Genomic DNA, 18,395 nt, shown 5'->3' with positions numbered 1-18,395 from the left:
ATGGGTCAGATGTGGAATCCAGAGAGGTGGATTATCCCTGGGCTGGAAGTCACAGAGAAAATGATTAGTAGTAGAATTGACAAGTCGGAAAAGTGTCAATATGGGGAAGGAAAGATATAAACGGAGTGTGGCCACTGGCAGTGGCACCAAAGCTGTGGTTGAACAGGACAGGCTCCTGCTATGATCTGAACATGAGCCTGATATCACACCCTGCCCAGCTGCCACTCACCAAGGTCAGGTCCTTTTTGAACCCACCCTGCCATGGCTGGAGTCATGTCCATCCTGTGAAGCACAGAGGACTCTTCCCTCTAAGTTCTAGTTGGGTAACTACATGGGACATGGAGGACACAAGTACTGAAGGAAAAACCAACAGGTGAGTGGGCAGCACTGGCCTAGAGCAACTCAGCACAAAGCAGACACAGGAAAGAGGCCCAAACAAAGAGAACCATGCAGGAGGTCTTGAAAAACAGCTCATGGTCCAGGGAAGTAGTGACCATGAGAATGCATGTAATTTCTGGCACAAACTGGCACAAGGAAACGTCAGCTAAAGGAAGGGAGAAACCTGGGGTACAGAGGTGCCGTGGATCTGGATACAGTCACTGGCCAGGGAGAGGCAAGCAAACTAGGCTCCATTAGGCTCACTGTAAACTTCTCATCCAGAATCTTTCCCTATGGGGCTTCAGGGCAGCACAGGCAGGGCTGCAGGAGAGGGGAGAAGCCAGTGCAAGCAACCCAGCCCTATCAACCCCAGCACCTGCCCAGGGAAATGGGGAAGGAAGCGGTGCCCATGGTCCTGATGCAAGAAGGACGGAGCACCTCCCAGGGAAAGCAGGATGGAGAGGGTGGAGGATGCACAGTCTAGACCAGGTCACTAGGGAGGGTTTGAGCGCCTTGCCCCATGAGGATACGAGGATATAGGTGATAAGTTCTTCAGAATCACCTCGCGGTACAGGTGTCTCTGAGCCTCATCAAGGTACCCCACTCCTCCCAGAAATACACAAGCGTGTCCTCACATGTCATAGTACCCTGGCATGATGGGGACAGATGAGATGAGGAGCAGCCTCTCTGAGGACCCACGTCCATACACACCTTCCTCCAGAGCTCAGCATCTGAGAGGAGATGCCAGTCCTTGGTGCCACTGATGCCCACACTCTCTTCGTGGTCCCATCAACACCCTGCTCAGTCCTCAGCAGCAAGAGGCAGGAGGGCAGATAGACACTGTCTAAGCAGTGGGCCTGGACTGCAGGGCCCAACCCCTCCTGCCAGGCAATAACCCTGGGGCCCCAAGATCATGACTCCCAGACACAAGGCAACCCGGCTTCTCAATTCCACCTCAGTCCCCAACAGGAAGGCCCTGGGGCCATCAGCTCACACTTCCTCTCGATGTGCACATCATTCTGTAGACCATCTCTCTCACATGTCCAGACACCAGAGTCACCCTCCAACAGCCACCACCACCTCCCCGCCCCACCTCATAGGCATCTCCCTGGACCCACCCATGGACTTGGCACATGGCATCCAGAGAGGGCTTGACAAGTTCAAACATGATCCAGCACATCTCCAGACCCCTGATGGATCCCAATGCCAGGGAAAACCCTGAATGCTGCTTTGGAGGCCTCTCCACCTGCCCCTGATCCTTTCTTCAATATTAGCCATCCAGAACCACATGTGAGTTTGAGACCCTATGACCCACTTCCACTTCTGACATCACAGAACTCTATTTAGCCACATGTACATTTAGCCACAGATAAGATGATTTTTCAATGATCCAGTACTATGTCCATAAGTTAGTCATAATAAAAGACATATAATTTTTTAAATATGGATAATAAAGAAGAAGTAAAAATTCAGGTCTTTCAAAGTTGCCATTGACAAATAAAAATGGCAAGCAATAGGAGATATTGGAGTATATGAGGAAGCCATTTAGTATAAACCTAATTCGGCCTGACTTTCTTTTTCCAAAAGGGCCTGACTGTGGCCATTGAGCATTCATTGTATATCTGCTTAGACATTTTGAGATAAAGGTGCAACTTCCCTCCCCCTCCCAACATTGGCATCTCCTTAAAGATTAAGCATCTTTCTTTAGGCTGGGAACTGATTGCAGCGCTCATCTGTGACCGCCCAGCTCGAGGCAACAGACCTGCCACCCTGTGGGGTTCACTGAGACAGCAGGCCTGTCTGCTGTTTCCATCAATCGCTGTGCTGACAGAGCAGCCTCGTGACTATTGTAAAAGGGACATTTCATTCATATGTGAAACATTCTCTTTGAGGGTATATAACCACCTTGTATACCCCCACTTCTTTGGAGTGCTCTGTTCCTCTGTGGAAAGACTCTCCCGGGTTATAATCCTCAGATTTAAGCTCAGAATAAACTCACCCAAATTTTCATTTATAGATTGGTTATGGATTATTTTCATCAACACCATTATTTGCCAATGACTGTCAAATTTTTCTAAAAATTGTTTTTGTTTCATAAAAAAAAATTCCAAAATATTCCTTTAGTACTTGAAACAGAAGTTTAACGGTGGTTTGATATAATGAACACTGAAGTAAATTTTTTTCAATTGAATTTTTAAAAAGAATTCTGATCACTTGACTCATGTGAATAAACATGTCTCCTCTGGAAAGTTTCTGGTCTTTGGCGTGTCTGTCATGACCTGGCAAAAGAAATGATCACGACATCCTCTGCTTTCTGTTTCTCTCTCTCTCTTTCTCTCTCACACACACACGCACACACGCTATTCTTAAACTCCTTTCAATTCTTTGAAGTCTTGAAAAACATCCACAATTTAGATATTCCTGGGATTTTTCTCTCTATTTGAAAGGACCTTCACCCAATATGTTTAGAAAACGCAAATAAATCTTTTGGGTGTCAGCTTACAGTTCAAATCAGCAGTGAGTTTTGTAAGGGTAAATACAAATCCGAAAAAGGAAAAAAAAAAATCCCTGAGGAAAAAGGGGAAGCTACTTCACCCACCCACCGCTTTTCTTAGAGTATTTGCTTTAGAAAACTTGTAATTGTAAATTCTTCCTCTGCTCCTTGGAGATATATGTAAGTATGTTTAAAAGCTAAATAAGATTCTTGCCAGTTTTACAACCCAGGAACCTTTTTCTTGAAGACCTGAGGACATCTCTGAAATGTAATCATGGGAAAAGCTTGGGTCACGTCTCCCAGTCTCCATGGGACAGTAGGAGCCTAACTTCAGCAGGAGCCTGGGTCCAACTTACAAAATTCCCTCCTGCCATAAAGACATGAGAAGTTTATTTTTCCTTAGGATAAAGGCAACTGGCAAATACCAGTGGCCACTCTAAATATGAGGTGAATTTAAGATGGACTGTGTGTGACAAATGGTCTTGTCAAGTCCTCTTACCTGAGGGCTAGCTATTGTCGATCTTGAGAACATGTGATCCTGGGTTGTATCTGCCTGACTATGCACAAGGCTGAGAGTTCTTATTGACCTTACGGTCTCTGGTGGGTTGCCCATGATGCGCATCACATCCTGGTTTCATGCTTATTCAACAAGATAACAGTTTTCTACTTGTGTGGAGAGGTTTTGTGGGTCAGCAGAGATTTTGTTTATAGTTATATTTCCCCAACAGTTTCTACCTCAGAACTCCAAAACACCGAAAATTCCTGACATGGCATTATCATGAAATTCTCAAATTTCAGTAGAGAATGCCACTACCGTTCTAGAAAGTCATCTTTGAGTAATTATTATTTTTAGACTTTTTATTGTGGTAAAATAGACATAATATAAAATGGGCCATCTTAACCATTTTAGGTATAGAATTCCGTGGGATCAAGTACATTCACGTTGTTGTGCAACTCTCAGCACTATCCATCTCTAGAACTTTTACATCACCCCAAAGTGAGCCTCCAAACTCGGGAGACAAACATCCCCATTCCCCTCTCCCCTCAGCCCCAGGTAACTAGTCCTCTACTTTGTGTCTCTACGAGTTTGACTACTCTAGATACCTCATACAAACAGAATCATACGAGAGCTGTCTTTTCTTTTCTAGCTTATTTTACTTACAAAAATATCTTCAAAGTTCACCCATGTGGTACCATGTATGAGAATTTAATTCATTTTTAAGGCTGAATAATATCCAATTGTACATATATTCCACATTTTGTTTATCCATTCATCCATTCGTGTACATTGGATTGTTTCCACATTTTGGCTATTGTGAATAACGCTCCCGTGAACACTAGGGTACAAATATCTGTTTGAATCTCTGCTTTCCATTCTTTGCAGTATAGTGGAATTGCTAGATCATATGGTAATTCTAAGTTTAATTTTTTTCAGGCACAGCCATATATTTGAGTAATTATACCATGTTCATTTATTGACAAACCAATAAGCAATATGAAGTCATAGTTATTATGATTTTTATTCAATACTGAATCTGAAAGTCCTTGCATATAAGCCCACAAAGGTTGAGAAAAGCACTCCAATAAACAGTAGGATGTTCTGGAGGGAATTTATGGCCACAGACCATGCTTGGAGCACTTGTGTTCTTCGTCCAGCAGACAAAACACAACTCCGAGATACGGGTTTCAGTGAAAATGAACACCAAGGAGCTGAATGTTGGAAAGCCTAAGACTCCAGGACAGAGGTTTTCTTCAGCCAGTAGGGTGGATTCACAAGGTGGGTCATCCAAAATGATAGAATACCTGCTAGAGAGTGCAAGAAGACAAACATGTTCACCAGGGTCAGGATGGCGCTTGTGGCTCTGGCCTTGTGGGAGGGTCTGGGGCAAAGTCTGTTGCGGTGAACGTGGTGGACTTGCTGCTTGTGCTTGTGCAGGACAAGGACCATGGAGCCACTATGAGACCCAAACACACACCATCAGTAAGGAGTAAATGACTGCAGATATACAGAATACCAGTCTCTCAGGACTCAGTGACCAACAGTATCTGTAAGTGTTTTCCACACTCATATTCCTGCTGTGTTTTGGGTCTTTTACATTCATAGTAATAAACATTTACCAAGAGATGTAGGATCCAGCAGATGAAACAGCAGACTCCAAAGCACTTTGGGGCTCACATTCTGGGCTCCATCCAACTAGAGAAACTGGGGCAGAGCTTAAAGGCCTGGGATCTACTGAGGACGCAGCTGGTGCTGAGAGAAACCACCATGACTTCTCTGTGTAAACAGAAGACAAATTTACATCCAGCATCACTGAGAAAAGATTTCAATCCAAAAGCCACCACTGTCTGAGGGATCCCTTTAGAGAAAAGAACCAAGTTGTTAAGTAAGACCAGTTGGTTGAGAATCAGGTCTGTGGGTCTCAAGACGTGTGCAGTGAGCAAAGTAACATTATAAAGACAAAGGAGAAAACACTTTCCAAGGATTCCAGCACCAATCCGAGTGAGGAAGCTAAGACTCCAATATAAGCTAATAGAAACCAATCCAGGGGCCAGCCCGTGGTGGAGTGGTTGGGTTTGCGTGCTCTGCTTCAGTGGCCCAGGGTTTTGCCAGTTCGGGTCCTGGTCGTGGACATAGCACCGCTCCTTGGGTCATGCTGAGGTGGCATCCCACATGCCACAACTAGAAGGACTCACAACTAAAAATGCATAACTATATACCAGGGGGCTTTGGGGAGAAAAAGGAAAAATAAAATCTTAAAAAACAAAACAAAACAAAATCAATCCGTCCATGTAGAGATGATGCAGTTTGATTTTATTTGAATCAGAGGAACCTGGAGACTAAAGAGAAAATTGGGTTATTTTCATAACATCCAGGAAATGTCTTTTCTCAAAAAATCCATTATTCCCAGTGAATCTGAACATGAAGGATGACTTCTGGTTTCTGGTTCTGCGTATAAGGAGCTTGGAACTTGCCACACTGACCTCACAGAAAGTAAAAAGCTAAACAGACTGGAAAACAAACAACTCTTCTTGGACCCGTAAGAGAGGGTAGGACACAGGGCAAACTGCTGCTCCTGAGATTGGAGGGACATATGGGTGATCACACAGAGTCACGGACCAGCGGAGCAGAGAAACTGAAGAGCAGAAGCTGCCATGGGAACCAGTGCCAGGCAGGAAACCTGAACTGTAATTGGTGAATTGCAGGAGGCTCAGTGCCGGCAACTCTGAGTTAGAGACTCCAGGGGCCCAGTCATAAGGGAGCCCCCCCAATACTGAGAGATTTACTCCAGGAGCTTGACCAGATTCACACAGTAAATATTTAAGGAAAAATCCCCTTGATTAGTTAGCAATGTTGATTGCAAACTCCAGGGCAACCACAACAACAACAAAAAAGAAGTATAACTGAAATGCTAAGAAAGGAGAAAAAAAGGAATTATATAAAATGCTCAATTAAAACCAAAAAAGGCAGAAAAAGCGTGGAACACAAAAATAGGAAAAAAGAATAAGGGCAACAAACGAACATGAAGAACAGGCCTTTTGAAACCACAAATCTATTTCTTGCAGCATAATTTCTAAACGACAAAGATTGGAAACCTCCCAGCTTCAGTCAGCGCAGGGTGGAATGAATCCCGGCGCCTCCTACGAGGGAGCCGGGGCTGCTGTGGTCGCGATGAGGACGTTCTCTTGACTGTAACCCTGACGGGACTTACTGTGATGTGCAAAGAAACAAAAAGAGAGCCTCAGGACATCCTGTGCCATTAGCTTTATTTTACTAAGAACCAGAGAGAAATATACATTGATATGTTTTTGTGTATCTTTATATTTTAAAAATGCAAGAATAAATCCTAAAAACTCTAAAATGGGTAGCTGTGAGGCAGAGAGGAAACTGCCAGGGAGACAGGACGAAGCTCCACTGCTCTGACTGTCTCTTGGTTTGGTTTAGAAGTTTATACATATTTTTCCCAAATACATAAATTGCCAAAAATATTTTCAAATATAATTCATAAACCTAAAGAGAAAATCTAAAAAAAATAAGGAATAAATGTAACTTTATTCCAAATTAGGGTTTAACTAAGCAAAGAGGATTTCCACTGAATTTTAAGCAAAATTATTTTATTACCTGTTCTGCATTGATAAATAATTGAACAAAATAAAAGTAAAATGTTTAGGTAATAATATTATGAATAAATATGATGAGCAATTCATTTCCAGATTTTACATATGCACACATATAGTATATATACATAGTCTTTAAATATCGTCTTTACTGAAAGCAAGACAAGTTTCCTGACGAAACTGCTGGATCCACATCTAGAGCAGGCAGTGCGGGGGAGGAGCTCAGAAGCTTCCTGCACAAGAAAGCAGAGGGGCCACCAAAGACCACCAGGTTCATGGGAACAGAACAGAAAGGTTAGCATGAAGGAGTCCCACTGGCAAAGGGTGGGACGTTTATGGCACCAAGTAATATTTGTAATGATTAAAATGAATATATACAAACCTATATGTTTAATACCGCTATAAAAAAAAACCAAAAAAATCCTTACAACTGGGGAATGGTAAAGAACCAAATCACCACGATGAAAACGTGAATGAAATAAAGAAGAAGGATCAAGATCTTTCTTTCTCTCAGAACTATTCCTCAGGAAACTTTCTCTTCTTGGTAGATGGTTTCCACCCAACAGAGGCAAAGGGAGGACTGACCTGGGTCATCCTTACCCTGACTGTACAGTCACTGAACCTCAGTGGCTGCCAAACTCCTTAGGAGCCAGTCAGTGGTGAATATCCTACTGGATGGATCTGGCTGATGATACAGGAACCTCCTGATTACATGGATCATAATGTCACAAAAATAGAGACAAGTGTATATTATATTTTCATGTGATGCAAAAGAAGTAGACAGAAGTAGACATGAACACCTATGAATGAGTCTACCTGAATGTTAAGTAGAATAACTATCTGTTTAAGGAACTATGGGGCAAAAAAGTCATGCAGAAAGATACCTCAAGGAGGGAGTAGGCCAAGTCAGAATAAGGAGAGTTCTGTATGATAAATGACCTCTTTCAGGAAACAAAATATTTCAAGATAAAAGACGGAGGGTATCTGTAAAATATAGCAAAATCAAGGGACATATAAATATTATACAATGGTTAGAAAATTGGTTGGATGCTGATTCAAAGAAAATATTCTGAATATTTAATAAACCCTTGCAAATTTTAACAATGACCAGGTACTCGATGATACCAAAGAATTAATATGTTTATGGAGGATAAGATACTGTAAATAAGAAAAAGAAAAGTGTGTTTGTCTTTTAGAGAAATCAATGATGTATTTAGAGATGCAATTATATGGCTGCCAGGATTTGCTTGAACTTAATTAATTCCTGGAGAACTGGGTACAATTAGACATGAAGTGAGTTGAGCCCTGGATTGTCCTGGTGGAGCTGGGTGGTACATCCACATGGTCTGTTATTCACCTCCCCATCCTTTGTAGATGTCTGGAAATTTTCATATTAATGTTTAAAAATTCTTATCTCAACATTTAACAGATATGGAGACTTTACTCTTTGTCTGCTGCAACACTTTTTTTCTCCCAGGCACAATAATTGTATACCGTGCATCACTTAGCCTGCAATTTTCAGATAGTGTTGTGGTGAATTGAAGTCTCTTTATATTACTGTATTCTATCATTTTCAGAAGCCAGGTGCAAAAATTTAAATGCCTTCCCTATTCAGAGAGTCAAGTCAAAGGAAGGAGGCCAGCCATTCGGGCAGAATTGGAAAATGCAGAATGCAAGGCCCAAGGAAATGGGTGGCCGTTCCCAGTCCTAACTTTTCGTTAACATTTGTGTTACCATGTCATCAACTCTAGATTGTTTTTAAAAAATATCCTTAATTTTTACAAAAGCAAATTTCCAATTAAAACCTAAAGCACACAGACAAAATCCATCTACTGTTTAGGTAAGACTTACTGACTCCCACTTCCAGACCCCAGTAACGGATAAAGCTGTGGTTTCCTAAGGGAGCACTACCTCTAGTACACTTTTTACTTTTTCCAACACTAAAGAGCACCTTTTCAAGCATTAGAGTGGTTATAATTAGCAGCACATGAAAATCGTTCAGAAATAAGATCACATGCTGAAATCCACCATTTTTCAAATTCAGTATCCAGTGTCTCTAGCAAGGACAATCCAGAAGGTAAAAGTACAACCATACTTAGTTCCGTGGCAATCACACATTTACCTTTTAACCTGTGGAGATGACTCAGTTGAATAATTGCTAAATAAATTACTAATTGGTAAGTGGAATAAAGTGACATTAATACTTATAAGAGTTTAGAAAACGCTCAAATGCTTAGTAACATGAATAATTTACTAATTTTTCTCTCTAGAGAGAGTGTTATATTTGAACATATGATGAAAAAAGTGTTTTGAGAAAACGTGTGCAAATGTACAGAACAACCACGGAATTAAATAAATATTTCAAGAAAATGAAGAACACAAAATAGGATCTAACGAAATGTAGACAGAAACAATGATCTTGCATGAAATGCTTTGATATTTCAAATAATTTGATCAACTAAACATGTGTGTACAAAAAGCGTAATTTATAACTAAATGCAACTTTCCCAAATATCCTGTAATGGTGAAAGAAGAAAAGAAGAAGAAGAAGAAGGAGAAAGGAAATGAAATTGAGTGAATGGAATAGTTCTCACAAATATTCATTTAAATTATACAGCTTGTTTATAGCGAACCAAGGATATAGAACAGAGAGTCCAAAAAATAATTTTAAGCATTTGATAGGTAGGTAGATAGGAAAATAGATACAGAGATAGAAAAGTCATTGGATCTATTAATTTTTTAAAAACCAGAGAGCTAAGAACTAAGGTATACAACAATTTAGGAACTTAGTGTATAACTAAAAATGAGATAAAAATTAGTTGCAAAAAGGTTATTAAATACACGGCATAAAAATATTTGGACATGTAGTTGGAAAAATGGCAAATTTCTACTGCATGTCATTGAGATAAATGTATTCCTAGACTGGCTTATGAACATACAAATTAAAATACTGTAGATTAATCATATAGGATGTGTGTACTTTTTAAAAACATGAGTTGAGGCAAATACACATGAAGCAGTAGGAAGAAAGTGGGGCATCATACAATAATCTAGGAACATTAGAATATGCGCTAGCAGAACTCACGGAAAACGAAAGACAGAGACAGCCCTGGGGTCTAGCGGTTAAGATTCAGTGCTCTCACCCCCGCAGCTGGGGTTCGTTTCCGGTCGTGGAACCACACCACCTGTCTGTCAGTTGCCATACTGTGGTGGCAGCCGCTCAAGCAGAAAACTAAAACGAACTACTAGGATACATAACCATGCACTGAAACTTAAGCAAATAAATAGACAAATAAAATGAAAGACAAAAATATAAAGATGAAATACAGAATATTAGAAAAATATTTTATATAACAAAACATGAAAGGGAGGTTGTTGGTAAGATTTTAAGTGCCCATCCTAAACAATGAGATGAGAGCATATGTCTTCTTGGCAGAGAAATTATATAAACAAGCCTTTCTCGGGACAAAAAGTACCATCAAATATAAAATGCGTTTCTCTCAAAATTATCATGCACATGTAAAATAAATTTTAAAAGCCATATAATGCTTCATTAAAAATACATTTCTTTGCCAAACGTTTAACTTAGAGGCACAGCTTCACTTTGTGTAACGAATCTTGATCTTAGAATTTTGCGTGATCATATCTAAACAAAATTAAATGAGTTAATTGTGGTTTCTGTTTGGTATTTCTTAAAGCAGAATGAGAATAGAATCTTTCTACATTTACAAGATATTATTAAGTAAAAAATAAATTTTTCTATTCATTTGATTTGACAGAAAATTTTATAATCACCTAAAATTTACGTTTCCCATAGAATTCAAATTAGGATTCATCAAAACAAGAACTGTCTTTATTTCTGCAATAATATTTTACTTGTTTACTTTACTAATTAGCAAGTTATTAAATTACAGTAAATGAATTACCTGGCATTGAAATTTGGGAAATAGTAGAATCTAGGTGAAGTGCAGATTATTTAAAAGAAACAGGTGCTAAAAAATAAAAAAATGTTTCTGGAACGATACACAATAATCAACAACAGGTTAACCTCAGTGTGAGTTATAGAAGATGGAGAGAAAAGTGGGTGAGTAAAAGACACGAATTTCATTTATATGAACAAAAACCTGTTCAAATTTTTCTTAGGAACAAAGTAAAAAGTTTGTAACAACAAATAAAAGCAAATAAGAGAGATAGGAGAATGCCCGGTTAAATCATAAAGGAGTTATAAAAATAAATTTGAATTATACGCAGGCCAGACAATTGAGTAAGAGAGAACAACAGAATTTTGGTAAATATTTTCAAACAAGAAACTATCCGAATCCTGGACCAGCTGTGGTTGAGGACCCTGGTGCCCTTTAAGAACGGCGCTCATTTAGGGAAAAACAAAGGCCTTTCTCCTTCCCTCCTCAAAGCATCCTGCGGAGGCCCAGTTCCGGACCCCCGGGCACATCCTGCTGCCCGCGCGGTGACAGGCGCGCGCCCGCCCCGCAGCTCTTCCCGTTTGGAGCAGGCGGAGCTTTCGCCGCTGGAAGACCGAGCCGGCTGACAGCTTCGGACACGCGGCGGATCTGGGGCAGATGCAGAGGGTCGCAGGCTGTCACCGCACTTCTAATCTGGTTACAGGGCTGAGTCGCGGGAAGACGTTCACACGTTTGTAATCCCCGATCATTCCTGCTCCCTAAGCCTGGCAGTCTCTGTCACTTTAAACAAAAATGAGATTTCTATTTCACTGCATGGGAGACACAGTTCACCTTCCTCACACCCATCCCAGAAGTGGTCTCAGAGATGAAATTACTGGTGCCAGAAAGCGCGTGCTGCTCCGCAGAACCCAGAGTCAAGGAGATGAAGGTGACCGGTTTTGCACTGATCACAGAAAGTTCTCACAGACACACCATCACAGCCAAGCAAGCAGGACACGCCAGCACAGATGTCGGGAAAGTCCTCTGTCGCAGGTGCCATCAGACACCAGGTGTGTAAGCAGAAGCCAAGTGCTGAGCACACTGGCAGCATCTTGTGAGCAGGAGCAGGGGCTGAGAGGGAGGGGTCTGCGCTCAGGGAGAGGATTCCAGATGGGCGCTCACAGACAAGGTGCAGGGAGACGTCAGGCCCCCTGGGACAGGAGGTGAGAGTGACTGCGTCTCATGAACCCTCAGAAAATGTCCCTCCTGCATGTCTTTTTCTGTGTTCAGTTTCAGCCAAGGGGGTAGGGAGAGAAGTCATGTCCACACCGTATTTCTTAGGAGGTTTCTAGAGAAACATTCTGCTTTCCTGGGAATCCGGCTCTCTGTCTAAAAAGATGGCCCACTTACCAAATGCCGTTGCTTGCTGGGACAGTAGCCACCATGGTCACGCCATGAGCACAAGTGCAAAGGGGGCATCTTATCCCCGAGATGAGGCTGGGAAACAATGAGGTCACCTCCCTGCTGGGGACTCATTATCCTTTCCCCTGGAAGTGCAGGGACAGTGTCTGCATGGGGAGTGGAAATTTTCCCAGAAAAACAACTGTGACATGTGCAAATTACTAAAAGCTATTAGGAACCATTTGTCATGATTAAGCAATTAGAGAGACAGACCGAGAACCGGGTAGAGAAAACACTTCTCAGGGGCCTGGACAAGACCAGGTGACAGTGACAGGGAGACAGGGACACTGAGGTCTGCGAAGGGAGAGAAGGAAGCTGAGAAGAAGGCTGCACGTCATTTTTTGCCAATCAGAAGGGTTTTGCCTCCAAAATATGATTATTTTTCAATTCTGATAACTTTGTACCATGGCAGCCTGGAAGGGAGAAGGAAAGAATCAGTTAGGACAAAATGGCTGAGGGTTAGAAATGACCTTGCAGAAAGTGCAGACACCTTTCCTCACAGCTTCAGTAGGCACCGGTCAAGCATCACTGTCTGCCACACATTGTTCTTGGTATCTGAAAGGGACCAGGGAAAATGAATCGCAAAGATCTGCCTCTGCTGAGCCAATATTATAGTCAAGAAAGATGGACAATAACAAATAATAAATAAAATCTTCGATGTGGTACATGATGGTAAGTGCCATGAAAGAAAAAAAAGAGCTGGGTTAGCGGATGAGCAGGACCCAGGGGAGGATGCACCATCTCCTGGGAGTAATGGGTGCCCTCATGCACAAGTGACTGTTTCAGGCAGTGCTTGAGAAAAGATGGAGGAGTAAGCCAGGCAGATGTCTTGTGTATATCACCCCAACCCAGGAAGCAGCAGTGTCATGTCCCAGGCAAAGCCAAGGGCCAGTGCACATGGAACCAGGTGTGAGACAGAGTGTAAGGAGGAGGTCGAGAAAAACACGGGAGAAAGACCTGTAAGGGTGTCCAGGTTTCTATGAGAATTTTGAATAACTCTAAGTAAAATGGGAGCCATCACAGGATTTGACCAAAATGCAGACACCACTGGTGAGTGGAGAATATGCTGCCGAGAAGAAGGGGAGGAAGAGGGATAACCGTCAGACAACCGATGAGCAAACCCACAGAAGACAAGATGGTGGCTCTGTCCAGGCTGGTCACAGAGACAGTGGTGCAAAGTGGTCCCACTGCAGATACATTGTGCGGACAGAGCCAGCAGGACGTGTGTAGGACTGGATGTGGGGAGTGAGAGCAAGAATGAATCAAGGATAGTCCCTGGTTTGTGGGCTCAGCAACTGGAAGGGTGAAGTTGGCCTCAACTGAGGGTGGGAAGGCTGTGGCCAGGGCAGCTCACATTCCTGTGAAAATCACACAAGCAAGTGAAAAATACTCCTCAGGTTGAATGCACATTTTACTCCTTATTAAACCATAGTAGGTAGATGTATAGTGTCCTATTTAACTGTCATATCGTACTATGAACATCTTACCTTCAATTGAAAGTGTCGTGAATGAGTTATTCTATTCATTTTTAAATGGTGAGACATGGTGTTAAGCTTCCGTCTGCAGCCTCACCTCTTACCACCCTCTCCACGCACAGAAACCTTCAGCCTCCTGTCTCTGCTCGCCTTCCCTGAATAGTCTGTGTCTGCACTTGCGTGCATTTTCATATCCCCTCATCTCCTCCCACTAACGCTTCGTGAACAAATGACACCCTTGTGAAGTTCCGTGGCTGCAGCTGTGGAGAGAAGAGACACAGAGCCTCTGCTCCCATGGACCTCACATGCTGGAGAAAGGCAAGTGTGATGAAATAGGGCCTGCCCTCGACTCTTCCCTGAGGACCTCTCACCTCTCCTCCAGGTTACCGCTGAGAACCCTTCTCTATCACCCACGGCTTCACTAACCCTTGCTCTGCCCTCGTTGTTCCCATAACATTCACATCTCCCTCACTTATTGCGGCACCATGTTATGATTGTTTGTCTTCCTACCCAACTGGTCCCTGGGCCGTGCATCACAGCGTCCCCGTGGCCACAGAGCTCCCAGGAGGTGTTTGTGGCATATGAAGGAAGACAGCAAATTCTTTGCTGTTCCTCCCACTGAAAAGTGAGTCTATTTCATCTCAGCCTGAAAGTGGATGACTTGCTTGACCAAAAGAATTGGTGGATGGATTTTTTTTCTTAATTTCTGAGAACAAGACAGAGAGTTTGCAGTTTCTGTGTGGGTCTCTTGAAACACCCTGGGCTGCCGTGTAAGAAGTCTACCCATGTGTAAGTGCCCTGGTTGAAAGTTCCCACTGAGCCCAGCCTTCCAGCCATCTATGAGAAGGCACAGCAACGTGAGTGAAGTCATCCCAGACATTCTAAACCAACCCACACAGCACCCGAGTATCGCCAAGTGATTGCCATTGATGCCACGGGGAAGAGCAGGCTCACCCAGCTGAGCCCTGTTCAATTTCCTGACCCCAAAATTATGAGAGCTAAGGCATTGTTTGATATTTTAAACCACTAATGTTTGGTGTCATGTTTTTTTGCAACAATAGACAACAGCAAAAGTAATGAATTCTTTCACTCGCCTAATTCCTAGCCTCCTCCAAGGACAAGTGGACGTCCCACCCTCTCTTTGTAAATTCTTTCACAACTCACTTTTCCCTCTGGGGACCTGTCATGGTCCAATGAGCTGAAGAAAATGAAGAACTTACCTGACAGGTGAGGTTCTCTCCTTGAGAATTCAAGAGAAAAGAAAAATTCTAACCTGGAGAAATCAGGATATCTGAACTCTCCTGACTCTTTTCAGTGCCCCTCAGGCTTCCTTGAAGACACTCAGGGTCTCTGTCTCTCAGCCCCTGCAGAGACCAGCCTTGGGGGGCGACTCTCCTTCCGTCCCCACCCTGGCAGGCCAAGCTTATCCTCACGATGCAAACTACTGGACAAGTCAACCAGCAGATCAGGTATTATGGTCACCTGGAGGTGAGAGTGAACCGTGCCCTGTGGCCCCTGACCCAGGACCTGTCTTTGGAGGATGTGCCCATGTTCGCTCAGGGAAGGCAGACACGGCCTTCACCTGGGAGGCAGGAGTGTGAGGGAAACCCTGCTTGGGTGTCAGGAGACCTGCATTCCAATTTGTGTGACCTTGGGCAAGTCCCTTCCCCTCTCTCCCACACAGAGGTAGCCCTCTCTGTGACTGAGTCCCATTGTGGACAATGAGAAGGTTAGGCTGTTAGTTCTGGTGACCGTTTAAACAAACTAAGAGTTTTCTCCCACTTCATTGAAGCAAGATTTAGAAACAATAAAGTGCACCCATTTGAAGCACACAGTTCATTGAGTTGCGATAAATGTTTGCACTTGCGCAGCCACCACCATAATCAAAACACAGAACCTTCCCGTCTCCCTCAACATTCCTCGTATCCCGCTGCTGTCAGTCTCCCCCAGCCCAGATGACCACTGATTTGATTTCTGTCAATAGGTTTCTGTTACCTTTTCAAACATGCTATATACATGGAATACATACCGTGTGTTTGGCTTATTTTACTCAGCATGATGTTCCTGAGATTCCTCCATTCTGTGGCATTTAGCAATAGTTAACTGCTTATTGTTGCCGAGTAGTATCTCGTTCTATGGACATAGCACATTTTGTTTATCCATTTACCTATTTCAGGAGATTTGGTGTGTGTCCAGATTTGACTAGTATAGAATAAAGCTGCCAGGCAGTGATCACATTTATTCAAGAGATGAATGAATGGTTAAATACTATGCGTTGGCCAGTTCCTAGTCACATATATGGAGACACTAGACGACAACAGTGATCTGTGCACATCAGGACACAGAACTAGTGATTGCTAATCCTGGACAGGAGTCCCCAACCCCTTGGTTCAGTGACAATTTTCACTGGCTCTGTGTTTACCAATAATGAGGATTTCCTGTGTTTTGCAGATGTTGCCTTGGGATGACTCTGGCCAGTCCAAGTGGCATGAGCTGGGAAAGACTGATAGCTGATAAAGAATCCACTTTCAAGACAGGGCACTCGCTTGACGAGCATTTTGGTGCTGCTGCTCGGCTGGACTCTGGGGCAGGGTGCTGGGCAGCGTGTCAGATGGCTTTCAGCTGAGAGTGTGGGGGAGGCCAGGCCAACACCCTGAGATCCAGGGATGGGTACAGGCATGTTCCCTTTGATCCTACTCCACCCACAGTGGAAATCTCACAACCCAGCCAGAAGGAAAGACGGGAATGTGAGTGGGCAGGCTCAGGCCCAGGAAGGGGAGAAGCAACGTTAGCAGAAAATTTGCAGTCTCCACCACACAAACATTTTGTTAATTTTATCCTGAGTATCAGTAATCTTTCTTTGGTTATAAGGCAAATAATTTTCTTTTTAATTTCCTTTTTGGCCTTATGATTCTCATTTGTGGAAGTGTAATTTATTTTTGGATACTTATTTTATATGTGGCAAACTTCAGGAACCAGCATAACTACACCAGATATTCATGACATTAGTTTTTGAAAATCTTCTATGTAGATAATCATACAATTTGAGAGAAATTATAGGTCTATAAATGGTATTCCAATTAGTGTAATTCTTTTTTGTCTGTGTCATAGCCCCAGCAAGAATGTCTGGTATGATATTTAATTTAAGCACTAATAATGACAGCCTTGTTTGGTTGCTAATCTAAAACACAAAATTTCTGATATCTTCTTATGAAAATTCAGGTTTATTGTAGTGTTTTCATCGATAAACTTCAACTAGTTAAGGGTGTATCTTCCTATGCATGGTCTGGTGTTTCTATTGTGAATGGCTTTGTATTTTACTTTTTCTTTTTTTTTAGTCACGTGACTTTTTTACAGTTAATATGTTGAGTGCTATTAATGTATTTCCAATAATAAACCACTCTTGAAATCCTGAGATGCTTTCAACTTGTATTACAGTCTGTAAGCATAGTTGAAAATAATTAACAAGTTTTACAACAACGCTCTTCTAGCACCGTACAATGAGCTGGGGAACAGGAATCTCTGAAAGATTCCGAATAAGTTTGGATACATCCCTTCACTGACTGATTCATGGAACCCTCTTTCTGTAAGTCTGTCAGGGTTTGGGATTTTCTCTTGGAGATTATTTAAAAATAGGAAGTATGAAATAGATTTGATATTTTTTAATTTGATCAAGAAAGGCATGTCAGGGGATTTGACTTTTTTAACGTTTTTATTGTATTTACATTAAAATTTTTATTTTATTTTATTTTTCAATCTAAGCATTGAGTTAAAATTGACATAAAATTCTCTGATATTAGAGTGCACATGATATGCTGGTGATTTGATACCTGTGTACATCATAAAAGGATTCCCACAACAAGTTAACACATCCATCACCTATTTATCTTTTTTTTGTGTGAGAACATTTAAGTTCTATTCCCTTAGCAAATTTCCATTTTACAATACAGTGTTATCAGCTATACTCACTGCTTCTTACATTAGATCCTCCGACCTTGGTCCTGTTATAGCTGAAAGTTTGGCCCTTTCACCCACTTCCCCTATTTCCCACACTCCCAAACCCCCTGGGATCATTTTTATGGTCTCTGTTTCTATGACTTTGACTTTTTTTTAAATTGAGGTCATAATGGTTTATAACATCATGTAATTTCAGGTGTACATTATTGTTTATCAGTTTCTGTATAGACTGCATCATGCTCACCAATAGTCTAATTTTTATCCATCACCATACGTATGTGCCCCTTTATCCCTTTCACCTACCTAACTTTATTATTTTTTAAAGAATCTACATATGATACCATGTAGCATTTGTCTTTCTCTGTGTTGCTTATTTCACTTAGCATAATGTCCTCAACAGCCATCGATGTTGTCACAATTGGCAAGATTTCCTTCTTTCACATGGCTGAATAATATTGCATTATATATATATACCACATTTTCTTTGTCCATCATCCATTGACGGACACTTAGGTTGTTTCCATATCTTGGGTATTATGACTAATGCTGCAATGAACATGGAAATGCAGATATCGCTTCAATATCCTATGTTCATTTCCCTCGGAATTATACCCA

At 42.1% G+C, this 18,395-nt stretch overlaps 1 long non-coding RNA gene across 1 annotated transcript; it reads right to left on the bottom strand.

Moving 5' to 3' along the window:
• Positions 1-4,373: 4,373 nt before the first annotated feature.
• LOC103553602 (uncharacterized) lies at positions 4,374-12,291 on the bottom strand. The gene is made up of 2 exons (XR_545498.2): positions 4,991-12,291; positions 4,374-4,827 (listed from the first exon to the last, which is right to left on the bottom strand). It is a non-coding gene; the product is annotated as an uncharacterized lncRNA (long non-coding RNA).
• Between the last annotated feature and the right edge of the window lie 6,104 nt (positions 12,292-18,395).

Source organism: Equus przewalskii, chromosome 9 (genome assembly GCF_037783145.1).
Source record: "Equus przewalskii isolate Varuska chromosome 9, EquPr2, whole genome shotgun sequence".
NCBI classification, from domain to species: Eukaryota; Metazoa; Chordata; class Mammalia; order Perissodactyla; family Equidae; genus Equus; species Equus przewalskii.
This window is presented reverse-complemented; position numbering and strand designations above follow the sequence as displayed.